The 20,407-nt window shown below is 40.9% G+C and overlaps 1 pseudogene; it reads right to left on the bottom strand.

Annotated features, from left to right (window-relative positions):
- The window catches only part of LOC126606448 (uncharacterized), a 59,248-nt pseudogene extending 40,285 nt beyond the window's left edge, over positions 1-18,963 (bottom strand).
- Positions 18,964-20,407: the final 1,444 nt, after the last annotated feature.

Below are 20,407 nucleotides of genomic sequence, written 5' to 3'. Positions count from 1 at the left end.
GTGATTAATGGATTAATTAGGAATTAATCAATTAATTAGCCTAATTAATTTAATTTATATGGAAGGTTTTGAAGGTTATGAAATGATTTCCTTGTAGATGATATGGAGTAAAGAAGGATGAGATAAATTTGAACTTGTTACCTATTTTGGGCACTCTTGACTTGGTTGATGGATGATTCTCCGCTGCTCGAGTGTAGAAAACCGGTGTGTCTCGAGGGTAATTTTGTCCTCTTCACCTAAAAATCCACATGTCGCCTCTTGATTATTTTTTGGCTCTACAAATGCTCCCACACCTGCTGGGCTGCTCATAGGAAAGGGCATCAGGTGCAGATATCTTCTTGCTCTAGGAAACTTAGGACTGCTTTCTATTTTGATGTAGATTCCCTCTTTAATATGAAATTAGATCCTTCTAGGAAAGGGAAATAAATTTCTCTCAAAGCCTATTTAAGTCCACCGTAAGTGGGTTATTAAATCAACTTTGGAGAGCGATTTATTCCACCCTACAAGAGAGAGAAAGCTTAGAGGATATTTGTTCCCCCTCCCCTAGCAATCTTCTACACTTGCCCGTGCAAAGGACCATCTTTCATCGCTTTCTTTGTCTTCTCCACGCCGCACAGATGTAAGGAAAACTTAATTCTCCTTATCTTCTTCTTGGGAGGTGCTGTCACTGGGCAGCTGTAGGGATGGTGCGGCACGTCAACTAGCAGGGGCCAGGACTTGGCTTGTCATGGGCCAAGGAGGTGGTGTGGCAGAGGCCATTACTTGTGTTGCTCGGCTTGATTGAAGCCAAGGATTCGCTCGGCATGGGCCGAGGAAGTAGCGTGGCATGGGCAACGGTTTAGGCTGCCATGTCTGGGCTGCTTGCCAAAAATAAGGAAACTGCTTGAGTTTGATTTCTCAACTGTCGTAGATGGAATAGTTAAGGATAAAGATACCAAGATCGGAACTGTTGAAGATGAAGTGTAGGATGAGTGAACTGTTAAGTGCAAAAGTGGCTGCTGCCCCCTGACCATTTACTGCCTAGTTGATCTTCAAGCATTCGATCTTTTAAGATATGTGGCTTTCTCACACTTGAGAGTTTACCCGTATAGGTGTCGGGGAATTAGTTTACCCTCTCGCACTGGAGAGCAATTAGTTTACTCTCTCACGCTAGAGAGCAATTAGTTTACCCTCTCGCACTGGAGAGTAATTAGTTTACCCTCTCGCACTAGAGAGCAATTAGTTTACCCTTTCGCGCTGGAGAGCAATTAGTTTATCCTCTCACACTGGAGAGTAGACCTATATGGGTGTTGGGGAATTATTTTACCCTCTCGCACTGGAGAGCAATTAGTTTATCCTCTCACACTGGAGAGCAGACCCATACGGGTGTCGGGGAATTGGTTTACCCTCTCGCACTGGAGAGCAATTAGTTTATCCTCTCGTACTGGAAAGTAGACCCATATGGGTGTCGGGGAATTAGTTTACCCTCTCGCACTAGAGAGCAATTAGTTTATCCTCTCGCACTGGAGAGCAGACCCATACAGGTGTCGGGGAATTGGTTTACCCTCTCGCACTGGAAAGCAATTAGTTTATCTTCTTGCACTGGATAGTAGACCCATGTGGGTGTCAGGGAATTAGTTTACCTTCTCGCACTGGAGAGCAATTAGTTTATCCTCTCGCACTAGAGAGCAGACCCATATGGGTGTCGGGGAATTGGTTTACCCTTTCGCACTGGAGAGCAATTAGTTTATTCTCTCGCACTTGAGAGCAAACCCTTTAGCAATTGTTGTGGACAGCAGTTGAGCCAGGCTTATGAGTAACTTTTTGAATCTTCATTGAGAATAAAGAAATAAATCAACTGTGCTGGAAGGTAGAAACTGCATAACAAACTGGATAATCTTTGGCTTGCGAGGCCTTGTTCGTCGAGCTGCTTGAGACTTCAAACTTATTTAGAAAAGCCCAAATTGGGTTCAGGGGGTGATGGAGACTTCCCTTACTTGTGTAGGCTGTTTCATTGACCTATCAAGATACTCATCGCATCGACCCTCATTTGTCAGCTTCTTAAGGTACTGCTTTCACTTTAGGCAGTCGTTGGTAGTGTGCCCTGGTCTTTGATTGAATGCGTATTACTTTGTATGTTCTAGCTTGGTAAGATCGCATTTCATGGGTGGCGGCAGTTCGAACCAAGTTTCGTTCTTGAGCTTGCGAAGAATTTGGCCGATTGGAACTGTGAACTTGGTGAATGTTTCAGGTTCTTTGGTCGAGGAACGTTCCATGTGCTTCTTTTCTGACTCGTTTTTGTTAGACTGCTTGTCCTCATCCCATAATGCATGCTTTTCTGCCAAAGCATACGAAGCTGTTAAGGCCAGTTGTTCTCCCATGATTAGTTTTTTGAGTAAAAGATGTTCAATGGGAAGCCCATTTCTGAATGTTGTCGTTGCTATGTCCTAATTGCAGCCAACAATCTTGGCCTTCTCAGCTTTGAACCTCTTGACATAGTCGCAAATTGTTTCCCTAGGGTTATTTATGATGCTGAGGAGATGGTCGGATGTCCTTTTGATTGAGCGGTTAGACGAATATTCCTTAATGAAAACAAAGGAAAGTTCGTTGAAACTCTGGATCGACTGCGGTGCTAAAGCAATCTTGCACCTCACCTTGTAGAGTTGTGGCAAAAATTTTGCACATAAGCGCGTCGTTGTTCTTGTAGAGGATCATGGTACTGCTGTAGTGCTTGAGATGTCGATTTGGATCTTCGTTTTCCTTGTATGGAGTGAAGTGATGCATAGTGAACCTATGAGGTGGATCCGTCCGCTCGATCTCATTCGTGAATGGTGACATGCTTATGTTGGTTATGTCTCGTCGAAGCGCATCATCAACAGGCTCATTATGTTGGAAATTGTGTAATTATTCAGTTCGAAGCCTCTCAACTTCTTCTTAAATTTGCCTTTGCTGGGGCAGTGGAACTTTCGGCTGCCCCCGGTCATGACCTATGGGTTTGGGCTACTCTTCTCTATGATCGACTTGTCTATGTCGTGTCTGAGATGCATATGGCATGTTTCTGGTAGGTAAACAGGCTGCTCTCAGGCTGTCGGTTGAACTTGAATCGGATTAAGTGATTGCTTTTCTCCATCAACCGTGCTGCCTACTCCAATGTGAGGTGGAGAATACTCCTTACGAGCCTAGTTGTGAATGAACACTTCGCTTGGAAGGTTGTCCATATTGATAATCAGATGTGACTTTAACCGTGATCGTATGCTCATCCATGTTGATCGGGAATGCACGCTCCTCCGTGTGCTAAGACGAGAGTATAGGCTATCCTAAGGATCCAAATGGGAGCGTAAACTGTCAGAACGCTCGGATCGTGGCTGGTTGATGGGCTGCTCGGCGGGAGTAAGCTGGGCCGCAGAAGTAGGCTGGTCCAAGGGAGTGGGCTGTTTGGCGGGAGCAGGTTGGGCCACTAGAGTGGGTTGCTCGGCAGGAGCAGGTTAGGCCACAAGAGTGGGCTTGGCAACGCATTGGGCTTACGTTGGGCTTGCTTTGGTGGCATGACTTGGGTCGTGGTAATGGTGACACCATAGACCTCGCCACGGGTGGCTATCGTGGTAGCCATCACGGTAGTTCCCGTGGTGGAACCTTGTGGTGGTGGTGTCGCTCCACCTAAGATCACATTTAGTCTCATGGATCGCGCGGTCCCATTTCTTGAATATTGGAATTTTCACTCGTGGAATTTTTTAAATTTCTAGCCATTGTATTTCTCTTTTACGTTTTATCAAAAAATCTTTGTAAATAAAAAATTCTAATAATAAGAACATACGAAAAAATGCAAGTGGACTAGAAAATAGAGAAAAACATTTTTATGCGAGAGTCTTCTATAAGTGTGTGACTCTTCTCTTAATGAAAGCACCAATTTGTGGATGCAAATTTCTTCCTCCTTGATCTTGGACAATATTGCACCTACTGATGCGAAAATTATCTTAACACACAAATTAAACACTCTTGTTGTCAATTGTAGTAAAGAATGTAAGTAGGGATCGTTCTAAGCCGGGGATTAGGAGGGACTGCTAAAACACTTGAAACTGACTTAAAAACATAAAATTAAGTTTAAAACACCAAACTAGACTCAAAAGATGCAATACAAACTAAAGAGACTCAAAACTAGTTTGAAAGACTCAAAACTGCTTAAAACAATGAATTAGACTCTAAACTGACTCTAGGGATGGTTTTGGACGAAATTAGGTTCTAACTCGACTCAAGACACTTAAAAACACAAATCAAAACAGATTTTGACTAATAAAACACTTTAAAGTAAAGGGGGATTTGATTTTGACGAATTTGAAAACAAAACAAACAGATTGTAAACTAAAACAGATTTTGGACGAATTTGAGTAAATTGAATGGATGGAAGGCTAGCTAGAGGGTTCTTCTCCACACAAGACACACTTGCACATAAACCAATTTTCAGTTGTTCTTTCGATAAATCATGAAACTCAACACCCCAGGTTAATTAAGTCCGCTTAAATTAACCTTCAAGTTCTCCTTAAGTTATTGAATTGGATGGGAAAGCGCATACAACAATTCAAGCATTCTTTAAAAGTCTTTTACGTGAACAGCACAATAAAGATACAATCAAAGATCATTAATCATTATGAAAACTATAAGTATTGACGAGGCATTCGTTACTATGATGAGCATGCAACTCCTGCCAAGAATTCATTTAACGCGATCGTTTATAAGCGACCTCCACTACTTGTGAATATAAGTTTGTAACTATTAGGTGAAACTCCCTTATACTCTAGCATCATATTCATGCATGCAAACTAAGTGTGCACTCTTAATAAACATACACAAATAAGTTATCAATCAAGCAGTTAAACAAATTGAATTCACATCTTATGAAATCACAACTGAAGGTAATCAAATCATATTGCAAGTATGAACATGGTTTCGAATTCCCCCTAGCTAAGGGAGGTTTAGTTCCTTATACTTACAAAGCAAAGATAAACAAATTTAGACATTGAAAACAAAAGAAAGAAAACACATAAACGCTCCAACGATCCAAGTTGGACAGCATGCACGTCCAAGCACTTCCCTTCCCTTCCTTTGCTACGGCACAAGGTGTTGGTGAGTGTTTGAAGGTTTGGTTGTATGGAAGAATGGATGTGAAGATGAATGGATGTGTTTGGATGAAAGTTGTATTAAATTGGGGATGAATTATCAAGCAAAAACTGAATGTAATGGCTGCCACACACACTTCCTTTTATAGAGGAAGTGAACGGCATGGAGGGATGGATGGTGGTGTGAGCAATGATTCAAAGGTGAAAGTGAAGTAATGATGCAAAGCATGGGGGTGAAATGGAGTGGTGTTGTAGCTATGAATGCAAGTGGGGAACATGAATGATTGTGCACATGGTAGATAAAGGAAAAAGAGGTGGAATGGTGCAGAAATGAGTCATAGGTGCAAGTGGATTCATGATGCACGGCATGGGCAAGTAAAGTGAATGAGTGGTGCATCAATGAGTGCATGTAGTGGAGGTGAAACTGAATGAAATCTGATGGGTAAAGGGGACAAGGGATGTGCACCACTTGAGTGCCATGATTAAATGTAATGGTGCATGAAAACAGAAATAATGAAGGGGACAAAGGTGAGTGTTGTGGTAATGAGTGAATGTAGTGGTGTATTTTCTGCCCATACCGTGCCTTTCCTTTGCCCATTTGCACACACATGTTCCTCATCATTTCAACCACAAAACAAACACATTTTCTGCCCTCCAACCTGTCCATGCAGTTTGCATGTGTGTGAATGTCATCCTTGCATGTGTGTGAGATGTTTGATGTCTCCTTCCTTTGCATGTGTTTGTATTGTCACCTTTGCACAAAAAGACCCTCACCTTGTCGTGGTTTGCATGTGTGTGTGCTTTTCTCTTTGCCCATGTGTGTGTGTTTCCTTGGTTTCATTTGCACACACATATGCTGATTTCCAGCCTTCTAATCTTCAAAAACATCCATCCTCATGTCTCCATGCTTGCACTATCCAATCTTGGCTCAAAAATGCTCCAACATGCACCAAAATGCACTTTCTTGCCAATTTTGTTATTAGGACCTACAAACATACAAAAATAGCTTAAAAATACATAATTGACTAAGAAATAACAACATAAATGCACAAGAACAAGCTAACTAAGCCGCATAAATATGCTCTTATCACCTACAAAACAATTAACACCATCGGGTCAAGGCCAAGAGCCTCACGCGCCCACGATGACTGCGGGGGGCTTTGGTCGAAGAACCTTCGATGCGAAAGTTAGAATATAGAGAGAAAAGTGTTTAGAGAGTTTTTGGAGTTTTGCAAGAGTGTGGACTTAGTCTTTCAAAGAAAATGGAGTTTTATTTATAGAGCATTGGGGTGTAATGGTGATTAATGGATTAATTAGCCTAATTAATTTAATTTATATGGAAGGTTTTGAAGGTTGTGGAATGATTTCCTTGTAGAGGATATGGAGTAAAGATGGATGAGATAAATTTGAACTTGTTACCTATTTTGGGCACTCTTGACTCGGTTGATGGATGATTCTCCGCTACTCGCGTGTAGGAAACCCGGTGTGTCTCAAGGGTAATTTTGTCCTCTTTACCTAAAAATCCACATGTCGCCTCTTGATTATTTTTGGCTCCACAAGCGGTAATATCAAAGTCATGTAAGAAGCTTAAATTGGTTAGGATTAGATTCTAAAAAACGTTAGGCGCTAGTCAAACAACGGACTGAGCTAGGCTCCTATACGAGATTTAGGCAGAAGCCTAGATGGATTTAAATAAATTTCTTTTTTTGTAAAATACGTATTAAACAATATTTATATTATTTTTTTTAAAGTTAGTACAATATTTATAGATAATGTGAGAGACTTTTATCATTGTTCCCTTCAACCTCCCTCCTCCATCGAATCCACCCTTGTTCCTTCCACCCAACCTTCTCCCTCATCGCCCTTCCTTTGAAAATCCGACCCCTTCGTCTGCAGTGGCAGATTCAGACTTTTATCATTGGGTGGTCCCAGTATTGGAGTTGAACTATCCGAAATCAGATTGAACCCGTCAAAATTGGTGTTATACTATTTGAAATAACATTGTTTAAACTAATCGAGTATATCGTTCCATGTGTTATATCGTTCCATGTTCTTAATTTATACACATTCAATTATTAAAACAAAAATTTATATCAATTAATGGAGCTAAAAACATATATATATGTTCAAAAACAAGGGATCCCCATTTTTCTAAAAAAAATAGGGACATCATCTTGACCGTTGGATTTGACTTTAATGAAATTGTGTGGTTGAGATTGTATGGCATGTGATTTAATCTTAATCACACAATTTTATTAAAGCCAATCCAATGGTCAAGAAGGTGTCCCTATTTTTTTAGAAAAATGGGAATCCCCCGTGTTAAAGGACTTGTGTGTGTGTATATATATATATTTATTATAAATGGAAATTAACCATCACATGATCAAATCAATATAAAAAAAATCATAAATTACAATCCAAGCAATAACTAGTATCTATTAGGGGTGTATTTGTTTGACATCCTTAAATCTCACTGAATTAGACTAGACTAATAGCTAGTGTAGTCCAATGTTTGGCGCAGCAAAGGCTTAGCTTTAATGACACTAGCTAGGACTCGCCTCGACTTTGGGCCTCGCTTACTGGCGCTAGCTAATCCCAACCGAAAATGTGGTATTAGTCAGGACTAGATCTCGCTGCTCACTTGTCTTCTCCATATATGTCGCAAGTAGCTTTCTTCACTAACTGTAGCCCCTGCGACTTAAACTCTTAGAACCCGATTCTGATTACTGTCCAGTGATTGGACGGGGGAAAAGGTGGAGGGAAGAGAGGGAGGGATTTGGACTAAAAACAAAGGGAAGAGAGAGAATGAGCTGAGCAGGAAAATCGTCATGGCCACCATTTGAATTGGTGATCCTAAGCTTGAAAGGGATGAGTTGGGATTTTTTTGGGAATCAAGAATTTGAGGGGCAAGTCTCCTATGATGATATTTCCAATCACGTGTGTAGCAGAGGGAGGAAAGTAAAGTAGTGATTGGGGGTGAAACGGGACAAAAAAGATAGAGGGGACAGAGAGGGTGGTATTGAGAAAATGAGGGAGAAAAAGGCAACAAAAATGGAGAATGGAGGGAGGCAACGGACAGAGATAAAAATCATGGAAGAAGATGATTCTAGCAAAAGGGAAAATATTGTATATATAGATTTAATAATATAATATTTGAGTCCTGCTTTTTTTTCTGACAATGCACCAAACGCTTAACTGAATTATTTAAACTTAGTCTATTCTAAGCCAGTCCAACTTAGTCCCTGAAACTAGTCTAATCTAAGATAGTTCGATGCAACAATTGCACCCTAGCAATCTAACATTTTTATCCCATACACATCAATTTAATAGCATTCTATTTTGGACTAAAATTAGAAAACTTATTTAAATTTAGAAATTGGGCCACTATTAAAATATAAAAAAAAAACTAAGAAATGAAGTGGTGGTTGAGATGAGAGAGGTGGACAGGCAATGGTGGCTTGGTCAGATGGGGTTAGAAAGAAAAAGGAAACTGGGTGTAAACATGAAAATTCTGTAAGGAATGAAACGAGAACATGTGTACAAAGTAGATTTGTATTGATGAATTTGTAGGGTTACAATCTCTATTTACAATTTTCATCTGATTCAGTCTTCAAATTTGATGTAGATGAGTAGGTTTTTGATCCAAGGGTCACGATGACTTGATCTCAGACAAACAATTGAACGATTGCTTTAAGTTTTGAGCTTGAAACAATGCTTGGATGGTCTTCACCTCAAAGTTGCCGCAAAGATGGTGTAGATGTGAGATCTCGTTGATTCAAGGGCCTTGACGACTTGATCTTGAATCGAACGTTGTTACAAGTTTTGAGCTTGCAATAAAGTCTTGAAAGAATTGGCACAAGTGCTTGTTGATTCTTCAAGGGAGTGCTGGCTTTGGACAAAAGAAAGCTTCAGCTTTGGTTATGAGTTCTTCAGAGAGAGCTTTGGCAGCGTATTAATCTTCAAAGATTTGTGCAAAGGTTCTTCTAAATGTAGGATTTTCGACCCTTATGTGTGTCTTGGGACCTTGTATTTATAGACTTCCAAAGCCATGCCTTTGGATGGATTTGGCCTTGATTTATGTCTTGATTCGTCCAATGGATAATTTAGGCATGTTTTGTGTTTGAATTTTAGCCACTTTTCCTCATATTGGCCGAAATTTATAGGCCTTGTTGCCTATTTTGTGAGCAATCTTCAATACTTGCTTGTTTTGTGAAGATGCTTTAGCTTTCTTTCTAGTTTTGGGAGCAATTTGGCCATGTTTGACAATTTTAAGGGATACTTTCTCCCTTGTGTTGAATTTTGGGAAGATTGTGTACTTCCTTTGCTTGATTTGTGCCACATGTCATTAATGACTTGTCCATTTGTGATGAATCATATACCACATGGAGCTTTGTGATGAATCATTTGCATGCAACGAAATGTAGCCCCAGTGATCCTTCAAGTGATCGGATCTCTTCTTGGTCTTGACAATTATGTCATGTATGTAACATTCTACATTTTTGTGTAGCATGTCGTTGAAGTTCTTTTGCATTGCACGTTGATATGTAGCCCCTGCGTTCTTCAAGCCAAAGGGCATTACCTTGTAGCAGTAGATACCTTTTGGAGTGCGGAAGGCTGTTAATTCCTCGTCTTCGAGAGCTAGGCAGATTTGATTGTACGCAGATAAGCCATCCATGAATAATAGCGCCTCATGACCAATGGTCGGTTCCACCATGATTTCGATGATTAGTAAGGGAAAGTCATCCTTCAGGCAAGCATCGTTGAGGTCGCGTAAATAGGGATGGGCAAAATACCCATGGGTATGGGTAACTGCGGTTACCCGCCCATTTAAAGTTGATGGTTATGGTTATGGGTAACCGTTTAAACAAATAAACGGTTATGGGTATAACCGTTTATCCATGAAATTTAAATGGGCAGTTATGGGTATTATCCGCGGTTATAACGGGTATCCATCGGTTATGGTTAATATTCATGGTTATAACGGGTATCCATTTACCCATTTAATTTAATAAAGATTAGAATCACATCTAAAGCCTTTACTACCACAAAACCTCATGCTTCCAAGGCAATGCCAAGACTTTCATTCGATCAGACCCACATGTGTGGTGATGATTCTGATGAATGAATGATATGCCCCGAAAGACTGAAGCCCAGATGCATATTTATAACAACAAAAAAGAGAGAATCTTCACTGTTATATCTCAAGAAAAGCCAATCATTCGATCAAAAGTTTTGATCATGCAAGTACATTGCAAAAAAGCAATCCAACAACCAATTGAATCAAATTTAACATCGGCCCGACTCGTGCAAAATTGCAAACAATCAAGCTTTACTTCTGAACAAACAATTCAACACCCCCTCTATTTATCTAATTATCTGCCCAGATAAGAAATGGAAGCATAAAATACAAAATTATGACAAATTTTTCTTTTGTAATTTTCAAATTGTTAAAAAAATAATGTAGACGGGAGAAAAAAAAGGGTAAATGGGTAAAAAACGGATAAACGGGCGAAAAAATGGATAAACGGGTAAATGATTATGGTTAAATGGGTAAATGGTTATGGGTAAATGGGTACACGGTTATGGGTATGGATAACCGTTTATAAACGGTTATGGTTATGGGTATAACCATTTATGTAATTACCCAACGGGTAAACGGTTATGCGGGTATGAACATAAACGGTTATGGGTAAAATAACCGCGGTTACCCGCCCGCATAACCATTGCCCATCCCTACGCGTAAATCTACGCAAACACATATTTGTCCAGATTTTTTAAGGACAATGACGATGTTGGAAATCCATTTAGGGTATAGCACTTCTCGAATGAAGCACGCTTCGATTAGCTTGTCAATCTCGGCCTCAATTTGTGGGATGAGCTCGGATCGGTAGCGTCTTTGAGTTTAGGTTATCGGTCGCGTTCCAGGCTTGACTACAAGACGATGCACGACAATGGTAGGGTCAAGGCCGAGCATTTCCTTGTAGGTCAAAACAAAGACATCTTTGTACTCCAAGAGCAGTTGGTAGTACTCCTCGATCTCGTCCTCACCTAGTGGTGCACTTACAAAGATAGGCTTCGGCTCCTCTTTTGTGCCTAAGTTGAGCTCATTGAGATCATCAACCGTGGTTTGCCCCCCATCCTCGAGCTATGGTGGCATAACAGTGACGTATTCCTCGGGTGTTTCGTTTTCTTTGTCTTCTTAGATTGTGAGGTGGAAGACATCTTAGACCTCCTATTCAGTGTCGTCCACTTGGGCTTATTGATAGGAGCATATTTATGCGCCTTAGTTGAGCTTGTTCTTGTGCATTTACGTTGTTTTTCCTTAGTTAAAGTAGTCTTTTAAGCTAGTTTTATGTGTTTTTAGGTTTTATGGGCAAAGTATGCAAAAGGGTGCATTTTGGAGCCTTTTGGAGCATATTTGAGCTTGGAATGGATGTCATATGCTTGGAGCCAAGAGGATGGACGAAATTGAAGATTTGAAAATGATGTTTCCTACTTGAGCAAGGTTTCCTAGTCGAAGTAGGAAAGCGCCTAATTAAAAGATGAAATCCTAGTCAACAAAGGATTCCTAATTGAAGAAGGATTCCTAATCTACGAGGGATTCCTAGTTGAAGATGGATTCCTAGAAGAATGAAGATTCCTACTCAAACAAGGTTTCCTACTCGAAGTAGGAAAGTTAAATCCAAATGGCATCAAGTTGCAGCTACAAAGAAGATTTCCAAGTCCAAAAAGGAAAGGTTTCCAAGATGAAGTAGGAGAAGAATTCCAAGTCAAGAGAGGATTGAGACATGTTTTCCTAATGCTAGAAGGACTCCTAAGTGTTGTAGGACACAAATGAGAAGTTTCTAGAAAGTTTCCATCCTTGCCGTGGGTTTCATGCAATTCCTATCAGTTTTGGGGCTTTCTAGAAGCCCTATCCTTAATCCCTACATTGGTGCCACACCCTAGCTTCTAGATACCCTAATTCCTTGCCTTGCAAGGCATTCTAGAAACCTTATCACCTTATCCCATTGCTGCCGCACCCTTATCCCTTTCCTTTGCAAAATCTGATTGTTTAGACCTATTTCCTTGTGCATTTGGGTTATCCAAGTCCATATCTGATTACCCTAGGGTTTTAAGTGCCTATATATACTCATATTAACCCCTAAATCAGAGACCACTCACCACAATTCACAATTCACAATTCACTCCAGAAATTCGTCCAACCCTCTCCACACCTTTGCCGCAGCCACCAAACACCTTTCTCCCTAGTTTTTAAGCCTTGCCGCACCATCCCCATCCCCTAAACACTACTACATTCCTCCATAACCATGCATCCATACACCTAAAGTCCTAAACCTGTCCCTAGACCCTTTGCCGCACCAAGGAGGAGGAGAAGGAAGCTCGGAAGTTCATGCAATTCAAGTTCGCGTCGCTGGAATTTCTAGGTGTTTCTTTTCCTTTGATTTCAATGTTTAAATTCAATTCTCTTTGTTTTGTGCGTATGAGGAACTAAACCCCCCCTTGGCTAGGGGGATTCGAAATACATGTTTATGCTTGCGATATGATTTGATTACTTCTAATTGCATTTCATAAGTTGTGAATTCAATTTACTTATCTATGTGAATTACATTGATTTGTGTGTGTTGGTTGAGAGTGCACGCTTAATTATCATGCATAAATTGAATGCTAGGATATAAGGAAATTTCACCTAATCGTTATGGACTTATATTCACAAGTAGTAAAGGTTGATGATCTCAATCGCGTTAAGTAAATTCTTGGAATAAGTTTCATGCAATCATAGTAACAAGTGCTTCATCAATGCTTATGGTTTTCATAGAACTTAATGATTCTTGCTTGTATCTCTATTATGCAATCATGTAGGGGACTTGTGGGGAATGCTTTGGGTTGTCGTATGCAATCATCCAATTCAATAACGTTAGGAAAATCTTAAGGTTAATTTAAGCGGACCTAATTAACTTGGGGCGTTGAGAATTCATGGTTTATTGAAAAGCAATTGGGAATCGTTTTGTATGCAAGTATAACATGTGTGGAGATGAACCCCTTAGCTAGCCTTCCATCCATTCATTTAAACCAAATTCATTTTAAAATCTGTTCGTTTTACAAAGTTTTGTTTTGTTTTCAAATTCGTCCAAAATCAATCCCCCTTTTCTTTGTTGAGTCATATTAGTTAGAAGTCAAGTTAGTTTGTGTTTTTAAGTGTTTTGAGTCAAGTTAAAACCTAATTTCGTCCAAGTTTGTGTCTAGTGTTCAAAACTGCCCAGATTGTGTTTTTAAGGCAGTTTTGAGTGTTTTGGTGCTGTTTTGCGTCTTTTGGTTTGTTTTGGTATTTTAAAGTTTAGCTTTGCATTCTTTAAGTCTAGTTGAGTGTTTTAAACTTGTTTTTATGTAATTGAGTCAGTTTTCAAGTGATTTTGCAATCCCTCCTAATCCCCGGCCTAGAACGATCCCTACTTCCATACTTACTACAATTGATAAAAAGAGGGTTAATTTGAGTGCTAGTTAATTTTCACATCAAATTTTGGCGCTGTTGCCGGGGATTAGCAACTTTGCTAATCCCTTGGATTGTTATTTTCGTTTTTCTTATTAGATCAGATTCTTATGTTATTTTGTTTCTTGTTTTAGGTACTTGTTTATGACTCGGAGTTCTAATCCGGTTCACGAACATATTTTAGACTTTGACGACGATTTTTAGCGTGAGTTGAGACGAAAGAGGAAGAACCCGGAACCTAGTGAATCAAGTGCAAGTTCCGAGTCCGTTTCTGAATTTGAAGAGGAAGTGGAAGACATGGCAGCAGATAACCGAACGATCAAGGAACTTTCCGCTTCGGGATTGGATAATGCCGCACCTCTATGTATCCAATACCCTAGGGCGGCCCCGGACAAAACTGCCGAGTTCGAATTGAAGTCAAGCTTATTACATCACATTCCGAAGTACCATGGGCTGTCCATGGAAGATCCGAACAAGCATTTGAAGTCGTTTGCTCAAGCATGACTCCGGTGAACGTGGATGAGAGCATCTTGAAGATGAAGGCCTTTCCCTTTTCTCTCTAAGAGAAGGCGAAAGATTCGTTGTACGAATTGGCTCCCGGAACTGTCACATCATGGGAGAGCATGAAACGAGCTTACTTGGAGAAGTTTTTCCCAACTTCTCGGGTCATCCTCCTACGAAAAAGGATAAGTGGAATTCAACAAGATGAAGGTGAGTCGTTTCCTACATATTATGAACGTTTTAAATCTCTTGTTGCTTCATGTCCACAGCATCAAATGAAGGAGGAACTACTTCTACAATACTTCTACGAGGGACTTCTACCTATTGAATGTCAAATGCTAGATGCCTCAGCGGGAGGAGCATTGGTGGATAAGACCCCTACGGCTGCAAAGATGTTGATTGCGAATCAAGCGTTGAACGCTTAACAATACGAAGGTGTTGGACAAAGGAGCATGCCACGGCAACATCAAGTCAATGAGGTAAGTGCCATAACCGAACTTCAAAATCAAATGGCTAACCTTACTACGTTGCTTTCTCAGGTGGTTGAAGGTCCAAAAGTCAAAACCGTAGCTTCTTGTGGCGTATGCTCCATGCCAAACCACCATACGGACAAGTGCCCACAATTGATCGAGAATGGAGGGTGGGAGACACTCAATGACGTGGTATATGGCAACCAATACCAATCACGTGGTGATCCGTTTTCCAATACTTACAATCCCGGTTGGCATGATCATCCGAATTTCAAATGGCGAGACCCCCAACAAGGCCAACAACAAGACGGATTTAGGCAACAACCCCCGGGTTTCTATCAAAAGCCATTGGCACCACCACAAGCCCAAGCACAACCTGCCCAAAGCAATGCAGGTAATTCAAGTGATAATGATAAGATTTTTCAATTACTTACTACTTTGACGCAGGAGGTCCAAACTCAAAACAAAAAGAGGCAAATCCAAGACAAGAGGGTGGACAACTTGGAGAAGCAAGTGGGACAAATTGCCGAGTTCATGGGGCAATTTCGTGAGCAAGGAAGGTTGCCTAGTTCAACGGTTGTCAATCCGAGGGGAGGAGTCGAAACTGCCAAGGCCATCATGCTAAGAAGCGGAAAAGAAGTAGGAACCGAGCCAAAACCATTCAAATCTGCCCTCAAGGAGGACGAGAAGTTGCAAATGGAAGAGGAGGAGCAAGCAAAAGCCACGGCAAGGATTGAGCAATCCTTGCCGCAACCACCCAGGCCATTCAATTCGGCCAATAAAGGTAAGGCAGGTACAATTCAAGTTAATTCTAATGTTATTCCTCCGGATGTACCCTTTCCTAGCAGATTTTTGCAAGCCAAGAACGAAGAAGAGGAACAAGACGTTCTTGAGACGTTTAGAAAGGTGCATGTCAATATCCCTCTCCTCGATGTTATAAAGCAAATCCCGAAGTATGCCAAGTTTTTGAAGAAGCTTTGTACAACAAGGAAACGGATTCGGGAGAAAGAGGTGGTACACGTAAGTGAGAATGTATCTGCAATGTTGCAAAGAAAGTTACCACCTAAATGCAAAGATCCAGGTAGTTTCACTATCCCATGTGTTATTGGCAATACGAGGTTTGATCATGCTATGTTAGATTTAGGTGCATCTATAAATGTCATGCCATTTTCTATTTATGCATCTATGAATCTAGGAAAGCTTAAAAATGATGGAGTTATTATTCAATTAGCCGATCGATCTAATGCATATCCCAAAGGAGTGTTGGAAGATGTTTTGGTGCAGGTAGACCACTTGATCTTTCCTGCAGATTTCTATGTGCTTGATATGGAGGACTCAACCCACTCTCCACCATCACCACTCTTGCTTGGACGACCATTCATGAAAACGACTCAAACCAAGATTGACGTGGCCAAGGGAGCAGTAAATATGGCCTTTGGTGGTGATATGATTAACTTTAAGATTTCTGAATCGGTAGAGAATACTAATGATGTTCGTTCTTGTTGTGCTATTAATGTAATTGAAAATATAGAGCAGGAATGTTCAACACTAGTCAAGAAGAATGTACCACAACCCACCATCGAGGAAGAAATTGGAGTGAACAACAAAGAGTGCACGGCCCCAACCTTGAAATCATCAAATCTGCCAGAGTGCAACCCTTGTGCATCTGTCCATAGTGCTACCACTTCTTTGCCGTACAAAGGTAAGCCACCTATTCCAATTTTGATTCCCATTTCAACTAATAGGTTGTTACCTTGTATGGTGCAGGTACCTAATCGAAGACAACGTGGTGGGAGAGTTCGTGTTGATTTAGAGAAGCAAAACATGACAATAAGAAAGGATCATTATCCCATCCCATTTCAAGACCCAAAGAATGAAGTATTTCGTAGGACAGGTTGTGGAAAAACCCCTCCATGCCGTGGGGTTCCATAAACCTTCAATGGAGCATCGTCCGGCTGCAAGACATTAAAGAAAGCGCTACTTGGGAGGCAACCCATGCATTCAAAAAAGGAAGACCTAGAAAGCACTCCAATTCCAGATTTGCGTTCCTAAACCCTTCTCTTTGTTGTTATTTCGTTTCTGCCATGTTAGGTTGTTTAGTTGCTGTTTTGTGTGTTTGTTTGTTATTTGTGTTAGTTTATGCTTGAAACATTGAGGACAATGTTTGATTTAAGTGTGGGGGGGTAACCAAAGTGTTTTGATGCAAATTCGTAGGGTTTTGTCACCCATAATTTCAAATGTTGTTCCTTGCTGTTTTTATGTGTTTTTAGGCTGTTTTGATGTGTTTTAGTTTGTTTTGGTATTTTAAAGTTTAGTTTTGCATTCTTTGAGTCTAGTTTAGTGTTTTAAACTTGTTTTTACGTATTTGAGTCAGTTTTCAAGTGATTTTGCAATCCCTCCTAATCCCCGGCCTAAAACGATCCCTACTTACATACTTACTACAATTGATAAAAAGAGGGTTAATTTGAGTGCTAGTTAATTTTCACATCACTTATTGGGGGTGAAGATTGGCCAGTGTGGATGATGGTGAGCCTCCTTACCTTTAGTGGTCCTTTACTGTCAACCTCTAAGGTTGCTTGGCACTTCATCTTTTTCTACTAAACCATCGAGCTTTTCTTCCTTTGGTGTTGTCTTCATCTTTCTAGAAAGCTTTTTGGTTTCTTCAAGTCTTTCCAAAGCCAACCGTAGTAAAGGAGAGCTAGCCGTGTTTCTTTGTTTCTTAGGTTTTGACAACCTTTTGAAAACAGAGCTTTGGGGTTTTGATATGTTAAGTCGCTTGAAGATGGAAGTTTGGTTTTGACCACCAATACGATCAAGTGCCGAAATTCTGGGTTTTGAACGATTTAGCCTATCAAAGACTGACATTCGAGGGGCGGGTTTATGCTCCTCTTGATTTTGTTCAATGCTCAAACTGATGTGTTGAGTGCTAACATTTTTTGCTTTGCTTGAAATCTTCACGGGTGTATTTGGTATGAAGCCAAGTCCAACTTTGTTATTGTCAACTTCATAACTATGTTCCTTAACCTTCTTTTGAGTCTTGGTGAGGTCAAATTCTTTGTTGTTGACGGTGTTTGCATTCTTCCTTCCAAGATTTGAAAAGAAGGCGAAATCGTACCCAGACTTTGACATGCGTTTATAGGCGTTTAGGTCGAAACCTTCTTTGGTCCTCTTGGTTAGAAGAGAGCTTGGTTTTGCCCCCTTTGGTAGGGGTTTTACGAAACCTTGTGGTGGTTTTGAAACTTTAGCGTTGCCTAGCTATGTCAAAAGTAAAACTACATTTGTCTTGAGCAACTTTACATCGTCCTTGTGCAGCTATGTGTCAGTTTTGCTTGTTCCATTTTCAAATGGGGTTGCCCATTCTTTCTTCTCGACATTGGGATGTATCGGAAAATGGGTGTGTTTTGTCCTTTTAAGGGCGTCGCACTCCCGTTGATTGTTGTGGGCTTAGCAGGCTCATCGACATTTTTGCTTGAAGATGGCACGGCTTCCCTTTCTTGTTTCTTGGGCACGACTTGCCACTCTTGTTTCTTAAGTGTATCTTTGCCTATGGATTTGATTTCTTTTGGAAGAGCTTCGGGCACCATGTCTTCGTCCATGTGGAACTTGGTGTCCATGCAGTGTGATTCAGCTTCGGTGAACAACTTAGTGTCGCTTTGTATCACTTTCACCCTTTCTCGATAGAACTTTAGGCATTGGTGGATGGTGGATGACACTACTCCAATCTCGTGGATCCAAGGTCTTTCTAAGAGCAAGCTGTAGGAAGTTCTTGCATCAATCACATGGAACAACGTGCTTGATTTGAGTTTGCCAATGGCCATCTCCAATCTGATCATGCCTATCATTTTTGTCCTCCTTGATTAAAACCTTGGATTAGGAGGCGGCTTTGAGATAGTTCATCCACCTTGATGCCGATTATGGTCATTGTTGACTTTGGCATGATGTTTATGGTCGATCCGTCATCCAAAAGCATGTGGTTGATTTTGTTTTCTCTCACTTACCCGAAAACGAAGAGATGATGGTTGTGAGGCTTTGATCCCAGCAGCAAGTCTTTGTCAGTGATGTTGATTGTGTCATGGGCAGCACAGCATGTGGCATATTGATGTGGCTGAAGGTTCAAGCCTTCATTCTTGATTTCTTGCACTTCATGGTCGTCGGGACTCGCCAAGACCGTTACTAATGCTTTTCGCATCTCCTTGGGCAATCGTAGTGCTTCTTCGATGCTAAAGTGTGTCGGTAGACTTTCTTTTGGTGTGAGGGTATTCTCTTCCTCAATGGCGATAGCTTTTCCTTTTGAGGGCTCTATTATCTCGACTTCAACCATATGACAAACAACAGTAGCGTGCTGTTGGAAGAAGTCCTTCGGGAAGTACTCGTGCATAGAGACAGGAATGCATGGTTCCTGCTCCATAGGTTCCCCTATGTACGTTGGCTTGGAAGCTCTTACATTTCTTTTGGGTTTCCTATTGTTGCAGCGGTAGTGCTTTCTCCTTTGTTCCATTTTTGGCCATACGGCTTGTGGTCTTGGCATCCTCATCTTTTTGTAGTCACCAGTGTCCATCATTCTTCATCATCAGTAGGTGCATTTTGGTCACTTGCCCTTAATGATGGTTGTACAGAAGTTGTCGTGTGGCTTGAGCATGGACATGAGTGGTCAAGCGTTACTTGGAGAGGCACGGGATCGAATGATCCAAATGCAATCATAGTAGTATGTGTTGCGGCCATGTCTTTAAGGTCAAGCTTAATCTGCCTTTGTTGTGCCAACTTCATGATGAGCTTTTTGAGAATGAAGCACTTGCCGACAGGATGACTCACGATACGATGGTATTTGCAATACCTAGGATTGTGAACACAATTCATCTCTTCGGGGTGCTTGCATTTAGGTAACTCGAACACCTTCTTTTCCAGCAAGTTGTATAACATTGCAGCCACGTCATAGTCAAGAAAAAGGTACGTCTTCTGCTCTAGTTCCCTCAAGGTGTTTTTGTACCTATCTTGGGTGCGAGAAGGCTCACCTCTCTTCATCTCCTTTGTTTTGTTTTTAGAAAAGATCTTGACAAGCGCTGGAGATCTTGATGGAGGGTAGTATGGACGGCAAAAACTTCCTTGGCGGGCTTTTTTCCAGTCTTGTCTACCTTTGGGGCAGACACCTTATCTTTTTTTAAGTCAGTGATCGGCTCTTTTTTCCTATGATTGGCAATACTCAACTTCATGTCATGGGATCGAGTTGCCAATTCTTCAAATGTTCTAAATTTTATGCCTTAGAAGATGTAATGTAACCCCCAGTGCATGCCTTGAACACATATCTCAATGGCGAAGGTTTCAAAAAGCCGATCTTTGTAATGTAGACTTAATGAATGCCACCTATTGATGTAGTTAATGATAGGTTCATCCTTCTACTGTTTCATACTCGTTAGCTTCAGCACGCTTACAGTGCAACGAGTGTTGTAGAAGTAGTTGAGGAATTCCATTTGAAGCCGGTTCGAGCTATTTATAGACTCGGCCTCGAGGTCGGTGTACCAGTGCATTACCTTTTAGTGAGCGCATGAACTACTTGACGAGGTAGTCTCATTCCGCCCCAGCATTGTTGCAGGTTTCAATGAAATAGGCAATATGTTGTTTAAGATTGCCTTTTCTATCGAATTGCATGAATTGGGTAACCCATTGGCATCTTCAAGGCGTCAATCTTTTTAGAGTATGGCTTTGAGTACATCACAAAATCATGCAAGCTTCCTTCCTATTATGCCTTGATCGTGCTTGTGATCATCTCTTGCAGTTGTTGGATCAAGAGAAATCCCATAAGCATCTTATCTCGGTCCACCTCTAGCTTCTCCTCAGCTTTGTCTATCAGAGGC

This window comes from Malus sylvestris, chromosome 1 (genome assembly GCF_916048215.2).
Source record: "Malus sylvestris chromosome 1, drMalSylv7.2, whole genome shotgun sequence".
Taxonomy (NCBI): Eukaryota; Viridiplantae; Streptophyta; class Magnoliopsida; order Rosales; family Rosaceae; genus Malus; species Malus sylvestris.
The sequence above is the reverse complement of the archived record's forward strand: the minus strand, read 5'-3'. Positions and strand labels throughout refer to the sequence as shown.